Raw genomic sequence first — 17,404 nt, 5'->3', positions numbered from 1 at the left:
ACCACCCCCGACACACACACTTTAAGAATCCAGATGGAAACTATGTATTCAACCAGAGATATGAAAAGTTGTGCTCTATACATGTAATAAGAACTGTAATGCATTCCGCTGTTATGTATAAATTAAAAAAGAGAAAAAAGATTACAGAAAACTGATGTTTACTGAAAAAAAGTCATAAAATCCAATGTGTGAGAAAATCATCTAGAAACACTGTGCAAAACCCAGCAATTTCTATTAAACAAGATGCCATTGACGGTTTGCCTAATTCCAAGGTTAGTGTAAGAAATGTTTTAAGTGCTAGACTTTTTATGAGACCTTTTCTAAAATAATCATTTGCCTTGTGGGGTTTTAAAACTGCCCAATAGAATCTGTCTTCTATTTTTCCTACTGTACACCTAGTCAGTCTCCCTGTTCATTTTTTTTTGGTTTTCCATTTATTAAAATGTTTTAAATTTATTAACTGATACATAAAAATTGTACATATTAAAGGGGTACCATGTTGCCTTTAGATACATGAATACACGGCATAATATTTAAATCAGGTTAAGCCCTGTTGATGTTTGTAATATAATTATTAGTTTCATAAAAATGCCTCCCAATCGTCAGTACTAACAAGCCTAATTCATTTGCTTACAACTTTGCCAGGAAAACAAAATTACCATGACCCTCACCACCATCAACATGGGAAGTCAGGCATCCTCCAGCTATAGTCACAGATAAAATTCTCACCACGTGGTGAGACCCTAAAATACCCCCAAATCCTCTGCAACTACTATTTCACCTCTGTGGAAATGTTCTCCTTAACTTAAGGCTAATGACCACACTTCAGCAGTAATCAGAAATCCAAGAGCTGCCAGGGTGCCCGGGATCCACAATTCTAGTTGATCACAAATGATGTTTTTCCCTCAACTGAAGATGATCCCCAGGTTGTGGGGCACAACAGGAGGCTAGGGGACAATACGTGGAATAACTGGCAGTGGTATGTGTGCACATTTTCTAAACTGAGGCTCCATATCAAATTATTTGATGATAGGGTATCCCTTTAAAAATAATGAGAAGGGGCAGGTTTTGGATGTACTGCTATTCCATGATTCAATTCTACCTAAGAGAATTCTGAGTCTATGAAATAGGAAGTGACAATCCAAGGCACCAGGCAGCCAGTGGCAGCAGCTGGAGCAGAATACCTGGGCTGATCCCCAGGCCAGCACATCCAAGGAGTTACCAATGTGACCATCACCACTGGTGGCAGGTGTTTGGTGCACTGAGAACTCTGTGACAGCACTAAGAACCTCCCATGAAGTACAGCAACACAAAGAAAGAACTTGAGGGCAAAATTCACTATGATGCCAGGACACCAAGAACTCAGAAGAGGGCTGGGCAGAAAAATCTCAGAAATGTTAATTAAGAACAAGAGAATTATTTTTAGCTTTAAACGACATTAGCTGGAAAGTGTACACTAGGAAGGAATGCACAAGTGTGTGTAATCATTTAATAATAGCATGAGCGTGCCCTGGGGAAGTAAACAGGAGTCATGAGGGTATCCCAGATTCTAGCCATGACATCTGCTCCATCATCTCTGATCAGCTGACCTCGGGACACACAGGGACTAGTCTGCACTTGAAGGATTTTCCAGATGTTTCTGAGGTTGCTCTCCTCCTTCTTACATCTGTTCCAACTGGGAGAAACTGCCCTTTCATCAGATCTTCCCCCACTGCATGTCCACCCCTGCTCCCCAGAGCTCTTTTAAAGTTCTTCAAGCTGTTTCAGAGCAGTAGGACTCCTGTTCTTCAGCTCTCCCAGTGCACCTGCAGGCAGGTGCAGGTGAGTGGGCCAGTCCATCGTCAATGAGCATGTACCAACATGGGACCCAAGAACAGGAAGAGCCACTACCCGGAAAAAAAAAAATGAGCACTTTATCCCAAGGCTCAAGGGCTAAATGACACCCATGCACCAACATCGCTCAACTTCTCAGGGTTCAAAGAGAACCAGTCCTTCCCAGTCTCATTTCAGAGACCTCGGAAGCTCACTAACATTAATTCCGGAGATCAGTGAAAAGCTCCAAAACAGTTAAAATCAGGTAACCTACAGAGGAGTTTCTTACTGTAATCTCACAGAGAAACAAGACTGTCCTTTCCGTGGAACTCTGCCGAAAGCTTCATAAAGATGTAATGTTAAAAAAAGCAGTAGGGACCTTCTAGTCCTGGACAGGCTAGGTTTCGATCAGTGTAAAGTCAGGAGTGTGCAGAAGCACGTCTGCCTGACATGAAATTTTTGTTCTTTGTGTCTTCAGATTATCCGTGCCTCCCCTTGCCAAGCTGCCTCCATCTTCTCATGGTACTTCAGCCTGCAGTTTCTAAAAACACATGACCATCAGTCAAGGGGATGCCTCTCCCTGCAGCTCTTGCCTGTCCAGTGTCTTCTGTAACTAGGGAGTGGAAGCTGTCAAGGTCTCACTCATTACTGCAACAGGTGAGAGAAAGACCCTGTCCAGCAGCAGGACTCCATGTCCCTAAATGGCCATCCCCTGGGCAGCTGTGAGGCGAGAACTGTAATAAGTAGCTAGTGAGTGGCCTCAACCTCACCCCCTCACCACTGAGATTTAAATAGCAGATGCATGGCAGAAACGAAATCGAGTCCAGTGCCAGGGGCTGTGGTAGATGCTGAGGATGATCAGAGCTCTGAGGAAGGCAGAGCAAGGCAAGAGCAGCTTACCTAAGGCATCCAGGATTCTTATTTTAGGAAACTGACATCTTAGCACTCAGCAGGCAACTGTAACTTGAAACTGAATAGCCTACAGCTATCCTAGAGAAGGTTGGGACAACCCACCCTGGCCTCTACCGGATCAGGCTGGCACAGGCAGGGGAAAAGGCCTTACTCCTTTGGGGGTAAGTGATGATTAGAATTGTACTCAATGCTTAATTTATTTAAAGAATATCATAAACAGTGAGGCACAGAGAAGTTAAGTAATTTCACGGGGGTGACACAGAAGGGGAATAGTCACAGATTAGAACCCAGATCCAGGTGCAGTGGAACCTGCCTACAATCCCAAGTACGACTTGGGAGGCTGGGGCAGGAGGACTGCCTGAGCCAGGAGTTGAGAATTGTCTGGGCAACAAAACAAGACCCAGTCTAAAAAAGAAAGAAAAAAAAAAGATTGGAACCCAGAAAGCTGGCTCCTAGGTGTAAGCTCAGGTCTGAATCGAGGCAGGCTCCCTCCTCAAGATGTGTGCAGAAGACAGTTCAGCACACAGAGCAGCCAGTTGTTCTTTACACCACTTATGAACAGTCTTTTTCACATGCAATGAGTGAAGGGGGATAATAACAGTCTGCAGTGAGAATTTCTGTAGTAAAGATGCTTACAATCTTTCCATTCCTTAGAGCTCCACATCTCAGTTTCTGCACCATCAAAACACTGCTGACACCAGCATCTCCCTTGAAGAGCTGGTGTGAACGTTTAATGAAGTAACACTGGCAGCAGTGTGCCCACAGCCTGGCACACACAGAGTACTGAGTAAGCATCAGTCCCTCCTCCCAGGGCAACAGCCCTCAGAAGCAACCATAGCCTCTTCCTTCCAGACCCCTAAATGTCCCCTAAACCACCAGTGTCCAGGAAATGAATGGTGGTGACTGCCTGATTCTCCAGCTTGAAACCATCAGCCAGAGTCATCTTCCCCATAAACTTCAAACATAGGCCACTGGATCCCCAGGACTTTTTGTTTATTGTTTTTTGTTTTGTTTTGCTTTGTTTTTTTTTTAGGTGCTGGAAATGAACCCAGGGATTCAAGAATGCTAAGCAGGCTGCACACTCAGCCCTGATCCTCGAGTTTTAGAGATGGTCTCAGTCATCAATCCATAAAGACAGGGGCAAAGAGCATAGAAGCCAACCCCCACTTCAGTTGTGGGAAGAGGCTCAGGACCACTCCCCCTCCCCTCCCTGTGGGTCAGGAGAACAGGTAAAGGGAATGGCTTCTTGAGGGGTCTCCAGAACCTCCTGCCTCCCCTTTCCCAGGCCCAGCTCATAGCCAGAAATGCTTCCCTGGTTCCGAACCACAGCCTCTTCCTGTCTGATCTGCTCTGCACAGACTTGTCCCAGCATGAGAACCAGACCCACACACACACCACCTACCCCATGTCATCTCACAGTCTGTGTCCAAGTAGGGGAGGAAGATTTGCCTTGGAGAGCCAGGCAGCAACACAGGAGACCCCTGCCCAAATCAGCACTACGGCCTCAGCTTTGCAGTCAGAGGGCCCGTGACTCACACCTGGACAGAACTGAAGCTATCTTGAATGGGTAACTTCACATGTGAACTGTGTATGGTTCACGTCAACTCGTCAACTCATTCATTCAACTGAAATTGCATAGTAACTGAGGAACTAATCCTTAAAATGACTGAGAAGACTCAGCTTGATCCACTGCAAGGGCCGGAAAAGACCTACTCATTTTCACCTGGCCTCTCTCATGCATCTACTGGAAAAAAGAATGTTAGTTCATTATGAATATCTTTTTCTCTCTGAAAACTCTTTGGAAGGAAGCATGCTATGAAAAGGGAGGGGAGGGGTGTGACATTGTTGCTGGTTTCTAAAATAAAAAATGACAGGGTGATAAATACAGTTAATTTCTAAGACTTTATCATCAAAATTCACAAAGTATAGCTTTCTATTACAAAAACATATTAAGATTCTAGTGAATAAAACTGACTTAAGTTGATCACATTAAAAATTTTTGGTGGGGGCAAGGTGGGGCTGGAATAATAGCTCAGTGGTAGAGCGCTTGCCTTGTACATGTGAGGCACTGTGTTCGATTCCCAGCACCACATATAAATGAGCAAATAAAATAAAGGACCATCAACAACTAAAAAAAAATTTATCTGGGACTGGGGTTGGGACTCAGTGGTAGAGCGCTTGCCTCACATACACAAGGCACTGGGTTCGCTCCTCAGCACCACGTAAAAAAATAAATGAATAAGTAAAGATATTGTGTCCATCTGCAGCTTAAAATTTTTTAAAAAGAAAATTTATCTGTTCCACTGGAACTTTTCCTCAACATTCCAAATGGTACCAAAGTGTCACTCCCAAAAGAGAAAAAACCCAAATTCTATTTTGGAAGATCATGACACTTTAATGTAAATTGAAACTCAATGTGTCCTACAAGAGAAAAATGTGAGCATGAGAACTGCTGTACCATGTCATCCAAATAGATTAGAAGAAATGGTCTGGTCCCACCAGCTGAAGTCCCTGTTGGCTTCCTGCCACACCCTCTCTGAATTCCCACAGAAGTGAGGGTGGCACCAGGTGAACAGGGCGCTCCTGTATGTCCTTCAGGAACCAAATCCTTTATGGCCTCTGTGTACAGTTTCTGCCAATTGTGCATCTCACAGGATGGTAATGTCGAAATAAAAGGTCAAGTCCGTCTGCTTCCTCCTCCCGAGTGCACACATTCCTTCTGTGCTCATAACACTGGCATCACCACACTTCACATTCCCCAAAACAAGTACCACTTGCAAATTCCTCCATGCAGCCCCTACAAGGCACCCTTCAGATTCACTGGAATTGAAATAAGTATTTCAAGGAGCTATTACAAATGCTGAAACTCCCGGATTTTCCACATCAGGGAATCTTTTTTCCCCCCTACATTTCAGCACCACATATTCCACACAAATCAAGTTTTTGTTGCTTTTTTTTTTTTTTTTTTTTTTTTTTTTGTAACAGAGCAGCAGCCATGTCCAAACCCCATCAGGAATATCCAGGTCTTACCTCCTGCATCTGGCATGTGGCCAAGCCGCCATTGTGTCTCACTCCTAACCCTCGGGATCCTAAATCTGTCTCCTGAGGTCCCAAATTTAGCCTGAAGCCTTGCTTTGGCATGAAAAGAATTGGAACTACTCATTCGAAACCTGGATCATTTTCCCATCTCCAAAGAGAGGGGCGATTTTAGTAAATCTCAAATAAAAGAATAAATGGGGGCTGGGGTAGTAGCCCAGTAGGAGAGCACTTGCCTTTCATGCATGAGGCCCTGGGTTCAATGCTCCGCACACATAAAAATAAATAAATAAAAATAAAGATGCTATTAAAAAAAAGAATAAATGGGTCAGGCATAATTCCTTGTAATGAGACTGATCAATACATCAACTGCAAATCATTCCTTGTAAGAAGAATGATAATTACCTGGGTATCAAAAATCTATAAGGTGGCTGAACACCCCTTCATGAAGAATGAGGTTAGGAGGATGGAAACCCCCAGAACTACAAGCTAAAGGCAGCGAGTCAGATCTAAAAGCGCACTGAAATACATGCTGGCCGGAGCACGTGTTTGCTGCAGAAGCTGGGGTGCCACATGGCAGCAGGGATCAATGCTCCATTGTGAGTCCTGCGCTAAGCAGACTCCACAGGCCACTGTGTATGCCACAGCACGAGCCCTGAAAGGATAAAAACCACTAATTCTGAGGCAGAAAGCAGGTTTGACCATTTGAAAGCCGAAGCTACCAAGCAGCAGTTATAGAAATGAAGTTGGAGGAACACAGAGTATCAGTGGGCCTCAGGGGGAAAAAAAAAAAAAAACAAAAAACAGATCCTCCTAACAGCAAAGCAGAAAGGGAAGGAAAAAATGGGAGGCCCTCCTGTGGAGAGCAAGTGGTCTCACCCAGATTCTGCAGGCACCAGCCCAGGTCAAGAGAGGAGCAGAAGCCAGACAAGCAGAGGCCTGGCAGAGGTTAACAGGCTGGAGCCCTAAGCAAACATGCACTTAACATCCAAATCAAACACACTTCAGAAAGACTTAAATAAAATGAATCTCTTCAAATGGAGTTGCAAGTAGGCATTCTCGGGGTTTTGCCATGAATCTCAACAAAACAAATTCTGCAATTAGGGGAAACTCCATTTGTTACTTTATTAAAAAGTTAAATGACAACATGAAGGAAGATTATAAAAATGATTCCAAAGAAATAGTTCTTAGATATTTCACAATACCTTCTCTTTTTCTCACAATACTTTTAATGCGAAGTATTGAAATATAAACTCAGTGAAACACTAGCAAGTTTTTTTTTTTTTTAATTTCAACAAGTTCATTTTTAAAGTTCCATGGTCACAGTGCTAGAGAAAATAGGACTATGGGATAATGGTATAGTTAACACTTGTATACTGTACTGTGTGAAAATGGTGTTTGTAAAAGCATTGCCACTATTGAATTTCCCAGATAACCCAAACTTCAATGTTAAACTCAATCAAAGCCAACCGAATCTTCATTCAAACCTTCTCACTGGCCTTTCGATTTTTCCCTATTAATTCCCTCTCCACAGTCCTTTCACTGTGCTAGACGAAGTCAAATTCATACAAGTAGAATAACTCTGCATGGTTTTCCATCAATCTGGTGGCAGAAATTAGGTCACCAAAATCCCCTGCCCACTCCTGACTTAAGGCCACCACTCTGCAGTCTTATCGCCTTGAAGAATACAGGCAACCAAGAGTTCATTGCTGTTTCCAACTAACTCAGCAGACCTTCGCAGGTGATTAAAGAGCTCCGAGCCTCAGTCACCTCATCAGTAAAATGAGACAATGGTGGCACCTTTCTCCTGAGGCAAGGTAAGCTGCTGGATGTCAACTGTACTTGGCATAGCAAAGGCTCAAAATTATTTCTTTGGTTGTTAGATTCTGTCTGTATTCTGGCAGCAGTCAGATTACCAAAGTTGATCCACACAAGTTTAGCTATAAAATTGGTCTGATGTAACTGAGAGACAAGTCAATGACTGTTCCCCAGGTGGAGCAGACTGAAGAACGGTCACCCAAAGATATCAAGTCCTCATCCCCGGAACATGTTACCGTGTTTGGGAAAAGGGTCTGTTCAGACATGATTGAGGATGGTGAGATGAGGAGGCAATCTTGGATTATCCAGGGAGGCCTAAATCTAAAGAGAGGATCTTTAAGAGACACACAGGTCAGAAGAACACAGAGGAGAAACAAGGGGATGGAGCACAGACTCTAATGATGCAAACACAAGCCAAGCAACACCAAGGAATCCCTGCATTTCCCCATGAAACTAGAAGATAGGTATGGACCAGGCCATGCCAGAACTGTGAGAGAATAAACTTGTTTTTTTAAGTCAGGAAGTTTGTGAAAATTTGTTACAACAACCCCAGGAAACCAATACACCAGGAAAGAGTCGTGGCGATTCATGGAGCAAAAATTAAAAGGGAGAGGAGACATTTCCACAGCTAGGACTTGTACTTCTTGCAGAAACTCCTACAGGGGAGGAAAAATTGAATTTAACTTGGACTTAAGATCTGTGAAATTGTTTATAAAGTGTGGAGTCTGGGAAAACGGTCATTTGGACATTACAACCAGTTTCCCGTCTCATAAAAGGTGGGCATTTGTTCCCTTTCAGGATGTGTTCCATTTGTTTTGGAAAAGCCATGCACACCACTGGGCCAGCAGCTTACACAACCCTAATACCAAGTCCCTAACCAACAGAGGTCATGTGGGGGTGGCCTTTTAGGATTGCTGTCTTTGGAGAACACTTGTCTTCTCCAAATTCAGATAAGGTTCTGTGATTCTCCAGAGGTAAGCTCCGTTTGAACGTAGCAGTGCTCCCTGCAGGGAGGTGACAATGGAATCAGAAAATAGATTTATAAGTAAAATCATTACCCAGTACACTCAACCAATAACTGTGGGGCAATCTGCAGAGTGAGTGAGTGGTGTATTTGGTCCTGGAAATGGAAGGGGAGGCAAGACTGCCACCCTCCAGCAGATCTAGGGCACCACTGGAAGAAGGAGAAGGAGAAGGAAAAGGAGAAGAAAAAGAAGGGATCCTAATGTTAACAATGCTGACCTTGACAATGCCAATCTGTTGCAGGCCAATGGCCCAAGAGTCACCACTGGGAGCACTGTATATTTTGGGGGAGGGCGGAGGGGTACCAGGAATTGAACCTAGGGGCACTTGATCACTGAGCCACACCCCCAGCCCTATTTTGCATTTTATTTAGAGTCAGGATCTCACTGAGTTGCTTAGTGACTCACTTTTGCTGAGTCTGGCTTTGAACTCGAGATTCTCCTGCCTCAGCCTCCTGAGCCACTAGGATTACAGCCATATACCACTGTGCCTGGCTGAGAGCCCTGTATGTTGATCATCTCTTTTGGCCCTTGCCACAGACTGAGAGGTAATCATTGCTGTTCCCACTTTACACAGGAGACATTTTAGGCCTAGATGGATTAAGTAATTCATCTTTAGTCAAATAGCTACATAAAGCTTAGGTTTTAAAGCCAGGTGATTGGACCCCAGAGTCCTGCTCTTAGCCACTGGGATGATGTGAAAAGAGGTAAAGAGATTTGGGTTGAACATTATGAGAGTAGATAGAGTAACAAATTATATTACAAAGTAGGATGCATTAGAGGAGGACAGTATAGTGATAAGTCACTGGACACCAAAAGACAAGAAGATCCCAGGAAGCAGGTGGGCGAGGTCTCTCCACAGTACCTGAACAAAGGTGACGGGTGCAGGTCAAGTGTGTTCTAAGAGCAGCAAATGCAAAGCAAAGGAGCCAAGAGCAGCTTTTGACCATGAAAAGCCCTGTGCTTTCTCTCAAGAGGGCTCTACCTCACTTGGATGGCTTTTATAAATCACAGATGTTCCTGGCCCCATGCCAGCCTCCTGAATCAAAACTGTTGTGGGTGTTACTGTCCTTTAGCAAGCACCCCTCTACACCACTCCTACCCACTCAGGGTACTATGAACCATAAAGGTGGAGAACCTCTGCTGCCATAAAGAAGAGCATTCACAGACTGAAATGATGGGGGCTGCTGCAGGAGATGAGTTACAGGTTGCAGCAATGGTCCAGGCAGAAGATGGGAGTATCCCAATTGGATGGTAGAATTTTCATGGAGTACTTTTTATTAAACTTGAAATTGTATAGGCAAATTGAAGGCTTACTTGACACTATTTAGATTTGCATTAAACGTTTAAAAATATGTTAAATATTAGAAGTGGACTACATTAGTATAGTCCATGTTCTAACAATAGCAATTCAGCTATTAATTACAAATTCAACCCATTGATGATTAGTGAGTCATTTTTTATTTAAAGCTTGCAGCCAGGCCTGGTGGTGGTACACACCTGTAATCTCAGCTATTGGGGAGGCTGAGACAGGAGGATTGCAAGTTAAAAAACAACCCTGGTCAACTTAGCAAGACCCTGCCTCAAAATTAAAAACTGAAAAAGCAGGGAATGCAGTAGAGTGGTAAAGCATCCCTGGAGTTAATTCCCAGTACCCTAAAAAGAAAAAAAAGGAAAATAAAATCTTGATAATTGCTTCGTAATCATTTTACTATATATCAAAACGTAAAGCACAATGAATACATAACTATTCTAATCAAGGTATTGGCTTTTTTTTTTTTTCCTCTGGCATCCCGGAGTTCTTTTTTTATAAACAGCTTGAAACAGTACTTGCAGACCTATAGTTACCTCTTCTCAGAAAGCACTGGGTTAAACCCTTCTGATGTGCCTGATACCAAGAAATTCTAAATACTTGATTAAATTGCTCACATCCTGGAAAGCCACAGTGTATTTGGAGATGGCAAAAATTATGAGACTACAATCTTTGTCCAGTCTAAAACTTGTATTAGTGCTTTACCAATTGTGGAGCTCTAACAATTCAAAGGTATCCTTTAGAAATGAGACTTTACTGCTAAGTCAGTGGATGTAAATCATCTTAAATTGGCTACTGTACCAAGGGACACATACATACTTGCTTAGTCCTCCATGATGTTAAAAGAAAAATATATATGTATGTGAACTAAATTCTCAGGCCAAAGAACCAGTCTAAGAAAAAAAAAAGAAAAGAAAAACAGCACTGTTTAGCAGAAAAAAAAAATATGACATGAGTTAAAAGTTGAATAAACACAAAACACTTCCCCAAGAAAACTGCTGACATCAACAATACTATTAATATAACAAAGCTCCTCTCTTGTTGGAAACACTATTACAAAAGGACATCAGATTAGCACTATTTTAAAAATAATGTTACTTACTTCTAGAAAATTCACCCAGAGTACCTATCTTCTGCCCCCTCCCACACCACAAAGAAATGAGCACTGAATTGAGCATATATGATAATGATCAAAAAACACCTCTAGACATGAGCAATAGGAAGAATTCAATGATACCAATGTTTCTCCTAACTTCAGAATGCTTTGTATTCATCCCTACAGAAGTATATATAACTTCAAATACAACCATAAGCACTTTTAGCTCAGATTTCAGTTATATAAACACAGGATCATAATTTGGAGCCACACTGCTTACTAAAAGATATTTGGCTGTTGCCAATAAACATTGTAAGTTTGGGGAAACCAAAGATTTCCTTGGTAATTCTTAGCTCTGAAAGAAAAAATACCAAGCAATACATATTTGGATTAAGATAAAAAGAATTTCCTTTTGTTGTAGCTTAAGTAAGAATTTTTAAAAAAACACAGATCATTTTTTTTCCGAGAATCTGATCTAAAATATGCCTAAAAATATAATTTAAAAGGACTCTCAGCCTTTTATGAAAAAGAAAAATATCCCATTTTTAGAAATGTAATGCATTTTTTAAATGCACAGTTTCAGGTCTGGAATAATTCCACTCTTCATTAGTGCTATTTTAAATGCACTATTTCAGGTCTGGAATAATTCCACTGTTTATTAATGCTAAGATGACTTATTTACAAATGTTCTGGTACATGATATTAAAATGCTCCTACCTGGACAATGTTAGGGAATAATCTTCTTACCTATCAGTTACATTTTTATTCTCTTTAAAAATTCCCATTCTCTTTTTTTTTAAGGACCCAGAGGAGTACCAGGGATTGAACCCAGGTCACTTAACCTCTGGATCACATCCCCAACACTTTTTTTTTGTTTGTTTACTTTGGAGAGAGGATCTCAATACGTTGATGAGGCTGGTCTAGAATTTGTGATCCTCCTGCCTCTGCCTCCCAATTCACTGGGATTACAGGGGTACATCACCATGCCCAGCCCATTCTCTTTTAAATAGTGTGGCTTCTTACATCTTTGCAGAAAGTTTAATACTTACAAACATCTAAATCAGCACTTTACATAAGAACTGGAATACAGGTGTTATAGTTTGGATGTGAGATATTCCCCAAAAGCTCATGTGTGAGACAATCAAGAAGGTACACAGGAAAAATGATTGGGTCATGAGAGTCTTAACCAATAAGTGAATTAATCCCCCGATGGGGATTAAGTGACTGGTAACTAAAGTGGTAGGGTGTATGTTTGAATCAGCTTTTTCACCACTGTGACTAAAACACCCACCAGAACAACTGTAAAGAAGGAAAAGTTCACTTGAGGGCTCATGGTTTCAGAGGTCTCAGTCCACTGAAGGCCAGCCCCATTCCTCGGGCTCCAGTTGAGGCTAAACGTCACGGCTAGAGTGTGTGGCAGAGGGAAGCAGTTCCTATGTTGATCAGAAGCAGAGTCTATCACCAGATACAAATATACACCCCACAGCCACGTCCCCAATGAACCACTTCGTCCAGCCACACTCCACCTGCCCCCAGCCATCATTCAGTTAATCCCATCAGGGATCAAGTTTTTGATTGAGCGAAGGCTATAACCCCATCATTTCTCCTTCTTGCATTGTCTCACACGTGAGCTTTTGAGGGACACTTCCCATCCAAACCATAACACTGTGGCTGGAGGAGGAGGGCGTTGGGGGCATGACTTTGGGGTATTTGTATCTGGCAAGTGGAGATACCCCTCTCTCTCCCTCCCTCCCTCCCTCCCTCTCTGTCTCTCCCTCTCTCTCTCCTCCAGATCCTCATGGGAGTTGCTTACCTCTTCAATACTCTTCTGCCATGACGACGTTCAGCCTCACCTCCAGCCCTGAGGAATGGAGCCAGCCTTCTATGAATTGAGACCTCTGAAACCCTAAGCCTCCAAATAAACTATTCCTCCTCTACAATTGTTCTGGTGAGATCTTTTAGTCACAGCAGCAAAAAAAAAAAAAAAAAAAAAAAAAAGCTGTGGGTACTTGAAGGCAATGTTGGCTCACTGGAGGGACCATACCCAACCCTGTGGTTCCTCTTCCCTTCCTGTCTAACCAGCTCAATGCAGCTGAGGGGACAGATTTGGGAAGGGGGACAGACTTTAGTACAAAAAATGACTTTGGAAAAAAAAAAAAAGGATTGCTGGCTCAGGTTGCCACGTCGCTAAGTTACCTGTATTTAATTCCACCCCACCCACATTTTCCCTTTAAAATACAGTGATTCTGCAATCTGCATTTGGGGTAAAATTGGGAGTTCATAACCCACTTCAATCTAATGTATGAAATATGATATGTCAAGAGCTTTGTAATGTTGTGAACAACCAATAAAAAAAAAAAAGAAAATGTAAGTAAAAAAAAAAAATACAGAAATGTCCCTGCAAATGAGAGCAGGAAAGAATTTCTTCTACTTATGTAACATTAATAGGATGGATAAAGAAATGATGAGCACCCAGGGCTGAGACAGGCAAAATGAGCAGGGAGAGAGCTGCAGGCGCCTTCCAGCCCACACTAGACCTCTCCCTCAGCCGCTCTCAAGGCCTCCGCTGATCACAGAACCAGTTCCTCATCCCCTTCCACACACACCACCCACAGATAACCTTCCCTCTGTCGAGAAGGTGCCATGAGTTAAAAGATAAATATTTCCAAGGAAGTATGGGAAAATACTTTGAAAGAAGGAAAGGAGTTAGTAACATTATTATAGTTTTAACAAAACCATAAATTGGATGATAACTCCAGTAGAAAAAAAAATGTGAATGACAGGTCAATAAACAAACACAAATGACCAAAAACCTTACCAAGATTTTTTCACTGTGATTCTAAAGAAAAACTATTTTATGGACAAATTGGGCACAAACTGAAATATTTCTGGTCTGTTTTGAGATCTGGATATAAATGAATACAACTTTTCTAGAGGGCAGTTTGTGGAAAAATACACCGCAGGTTGAACATTCCTTATCCAAAATGCTTAGGACCAGAGTGTTTCAGGTTTTTGAATTTTTTGGACTCTGGAATGTTTGTGTAGACTTGACAAGTTGAGCATTCCTAATCTGAACATCTAAATCTTTCTGAGCCACCTACATAACCCTCGGAGTTTCAAGTTCTGGAGCATTTTGGATTTGGATTTGGAGATTTTCAATTAGAGATGTTCAACTGTTCAGACATTTATTTATAGTTATTTCTCCTCTGTAAATAATAAGAAATGTGCAGGAATGTAATGTGTGGGTAAAGTCATTAATCACATCACAATGTAGCATTTAGCATAATAGCCATAGCTTGGAAACAATATCCAGCCTAAGAGAAAGCAGCATGAAAGAAGCATGCACTTCTATGCAAAAAGTCTTTCTGTGGCCACAGAAATCATGTTCTCAAATGGCTTCCTACATATTAAGAACATACAAAAGTATAACTTGCAATTATTGAAGGTTAAGATCACAATTTAAGATTAAGAAAAGAAAAATTGATAACTGCATGATTCTTGTGTGTGTGTGCACACTGCAGATCAAACTCAGGGTCCTGAGCATTATTGAGCACAGCCTGAGCACATCCCCAGCCCTATTTTTGTAGGCACAAGCTCTGCCACCAGCTACATCTCCAGCCCTCTAACTTTTTTAAAACACACAAATTAAAAGCCAACTGGAAGGAAATTTAACTACTAGTAATAGCATTAAGTGACAAGATTATAAACTTTTTCTTCTTTATATTTTTACCTATTCCCAATTTACTCTACCAAAATGTAAACATTTTTTATCAAAAAAGAGCTAAAGGGAAATTGTATAATGTAAAAAAAGTACCAAACGAACTATAAAGCAATGTTTCTACTAAAACATTTCCAGGAAATATAAATTAGAAATATTTGTACAAAATCCTTTTAAAATAGTTATGAATATGATGAATTTTTTGCTACTGACTTTTCAGGGTAAAGGCGAGCTACTTCAATGCTCTAATTTGCAAAGCTCATTCCCTTATTGAAGCAATAAGTACCTTGTATGTACACACACGGTTCTTGACAAACTAGGCACAAAGTGATCAGTTTTAATTTTTAAAAACTAATGACAAGCTAGATATCTGAATGATGTAAAAATCTCTACTGGGTTGGAGAGGAGATGCAACATTATAGAAAGAGTCTGTGGATGGAAAGAGAAAACAAAACAAAAACAAGTGTTCACCCCCAAATAAGAGAGACATTAGGCTGCCTTCTAAAAATGGCAAATGAGTTTTACTGAGCAAACTTTATCGGTCATTTCCTTCTTTTCTTTTTTACAAACATGCCCACCTTGTATATAGAATTTATTTTTACTTTCAGTTTGGCTACATATTTAATGGAAAAGTTTTCAACAACCAGAAATGTGAAAAGGAAATATAATTAGGAAAAAAGTTACTAAAAATGATTTATCACATTTCAATATGCTTGATTCATTTTTTTGAATCTCGATTTCAATATATTTCATTCTTTAAAAAAATAAAGTCACATTTGATTTTAAGACTTGAATATTTATTCTCCTAGTTTTTATCAGACAGACATATGGGCGATCTTTTCCTCGAAGATTTTCTTTTTTTTTGGTGGAGGGGCAGTCTAGGAATTGAACTCAGGGGCATTCAACCACTGAGCTACATCCCCAGCCCTATTTTTGTATTTTGTTTAGAGACAGGGTCTCACTGAGTTGCTTAGCACCTTGCTTTTGCTGAGGCTGGCTGGCTTTGAAGTCATGATCCTCCTGCCTCAGCCTCTTGAATCAAATGAAATTACAGGCACACAACACCCTGCTGTCTTCCTCTGAGATTTTCTTTGACACATTCTGCTGTGGAACCAATAAATATTAGCCCCAAAGTCACTTCCTCTGGGAAGCCTTCCATCATTAGCTTGAGTTTTCCAATTTTACCTGTTCTTAGGGCATGATATCGCCCTTTTAGTAGCACCACTCTGGGTGTGTCATTACATATATATTTGTGTGTTTCTTCCCTGAAATGCAAACCCTGGAGGACAAGGGCCTGCTTGTTTGGCTCACTCCTGTACCCCAATGTGTAGTTCTTACAAACTAAAAATACCAGGTAAGTAAAAGCCATGATGTTCTCAGAGTGAGAAGACTGACCTACAGCTTATTAAAACATAAGATTCCAAATTTTCTCATGAGTTAGATTAGCTCCATTCAAAGAAACACAATGCTCTTATTGCTGCAGCCCAGCTGGGCAAATGACATTCAAAAGTGCATATTCTGTTCCAGATGGGGAGGAACTGCTGTGCCATGGGAAGAATACTGGGCCTGGTCCCTGAAGGCTGGTCAGTGTTCACATCCCTGGTTCTGCTACTGACCAGCCACTCCAGGCCCCAGTACATGTCTCTGTCTATAAAATATGCAAGCCATTACCAACTTCAAGGGATTATTTTCTGAAGACCAAATGTTTTGAGACAAGACCGGGGGAAAAAAAACACAAAGCCCCCTACAATGTTAAGTTTTCTTATTATCTTGACAAATTCAGATATTCACAGGTAAATAGGGCAAAGACCCCCAAAATGAGACCCCAAGTATTCATTAGATAATCAGTATGAAGATTTTATCTATCATTCACAGAAAACATTAAAATTCAGATTGAGTAATAATGTTACTATTGATGTCTCTTGCCACCACGCTCTTCTTTTAATGTAGCCACCTGAGACTTCACTGCAGCAAAACATGCATTCGACACGTGGAGGCTCTCTTGCAATGCCAAGCCTCCTAGGACAGCATTATCACAAGATGTTTCCAAACAACTCACCTCATTATTGCTCCTTCCCCAAATAGGTGAAAGTTATGCCAGAATAAAATCACCGTCTGATGGACATTCCCCTACACTTAAAAGGCCAATAAAAAAAAAAGCCATTCCAATCATGGGTCAATCTGTTTCATTACCCAGAGGTTCATTTTGCAACCAATTCCTCCTCAGAGGCACATAAGAAAGGTGGCTTAAATTTTGTGCATTCCTGAGGTTTCCTACAAGCGTGGTAGGTCCCTGGGCAATACCTGCTCTGAAACACTCCAGATAAAAACCATGCCTGTCATCATCAACAGCGGGGAGCTCTGGGATCAAAACCAAGCCCTGTCTGAGCCTAGAACAGCCTGGCTTCTGCCTACATCCAGCCCAGCAGATGCCAATGACGAGATATTCAGAGAAACAATTAAGCATCATGGTGCTTCTGAGCGCCCTTATCTGCAAAGACCCTAGAACTCCACAATGCCCAATTACTTACCACCACTATCCCAACTGTCAAGATTCAGAGCAGAGAAGTGGTCCTGGATGGTGATCATTTCAGAAAGATGGATATGCCCATTTTGGTGCCTAAATCAAATCAGCTATCGATCATTTCTGCCTCTCACAGAATTGCTTTGACTGAACT

General features: G+C 41.5%; 1 protein-coding gene and 1 long non-coding RNA gene across 10 annotated transcripts in view; one reads left to right on the top strand and one right to left on the bottom strand.

Moving 5' to 3' along the window:
• The window catches only part of Ptprm (protein tyrosine phosphatase receptor type M), an 807,906-nt gene that overhangs the window by 764,085 nt on the left and 26,417 nt on the right, over positions 1–17,404 (bottom strand). The window lies entirely within an intron of this gene.
• LOC144370131 (uncharacterized) lies at positions 7,380–13,014 on the top strand. The gene is made up of 2 exons (XR_013430072.1): positions 7,380–7,577; positions 12,801–13,014. It is a non-coding gene; the product is annotated as an uncharacterized LOC144370131 (long non-coding RNA).

This window comes from Ictidomys tridecemlineatus, chromosome 13, assembly GCF_052094955.1.
Source record: "Ictidomys tridecemlineatus isolate mIctTri1 chromosome 13, mIctTri1.hap1, whole genome shotgun sequence".
NCBI lineage: Eukaryota > Metazoa > Chordata > Mammalia > Rodentia > Sciuridae > Ictidomys > Ictidomys tridecemlineatus.
This window is presented reverse-complemented; position numbering and strand designations above follow the sequence as displayed.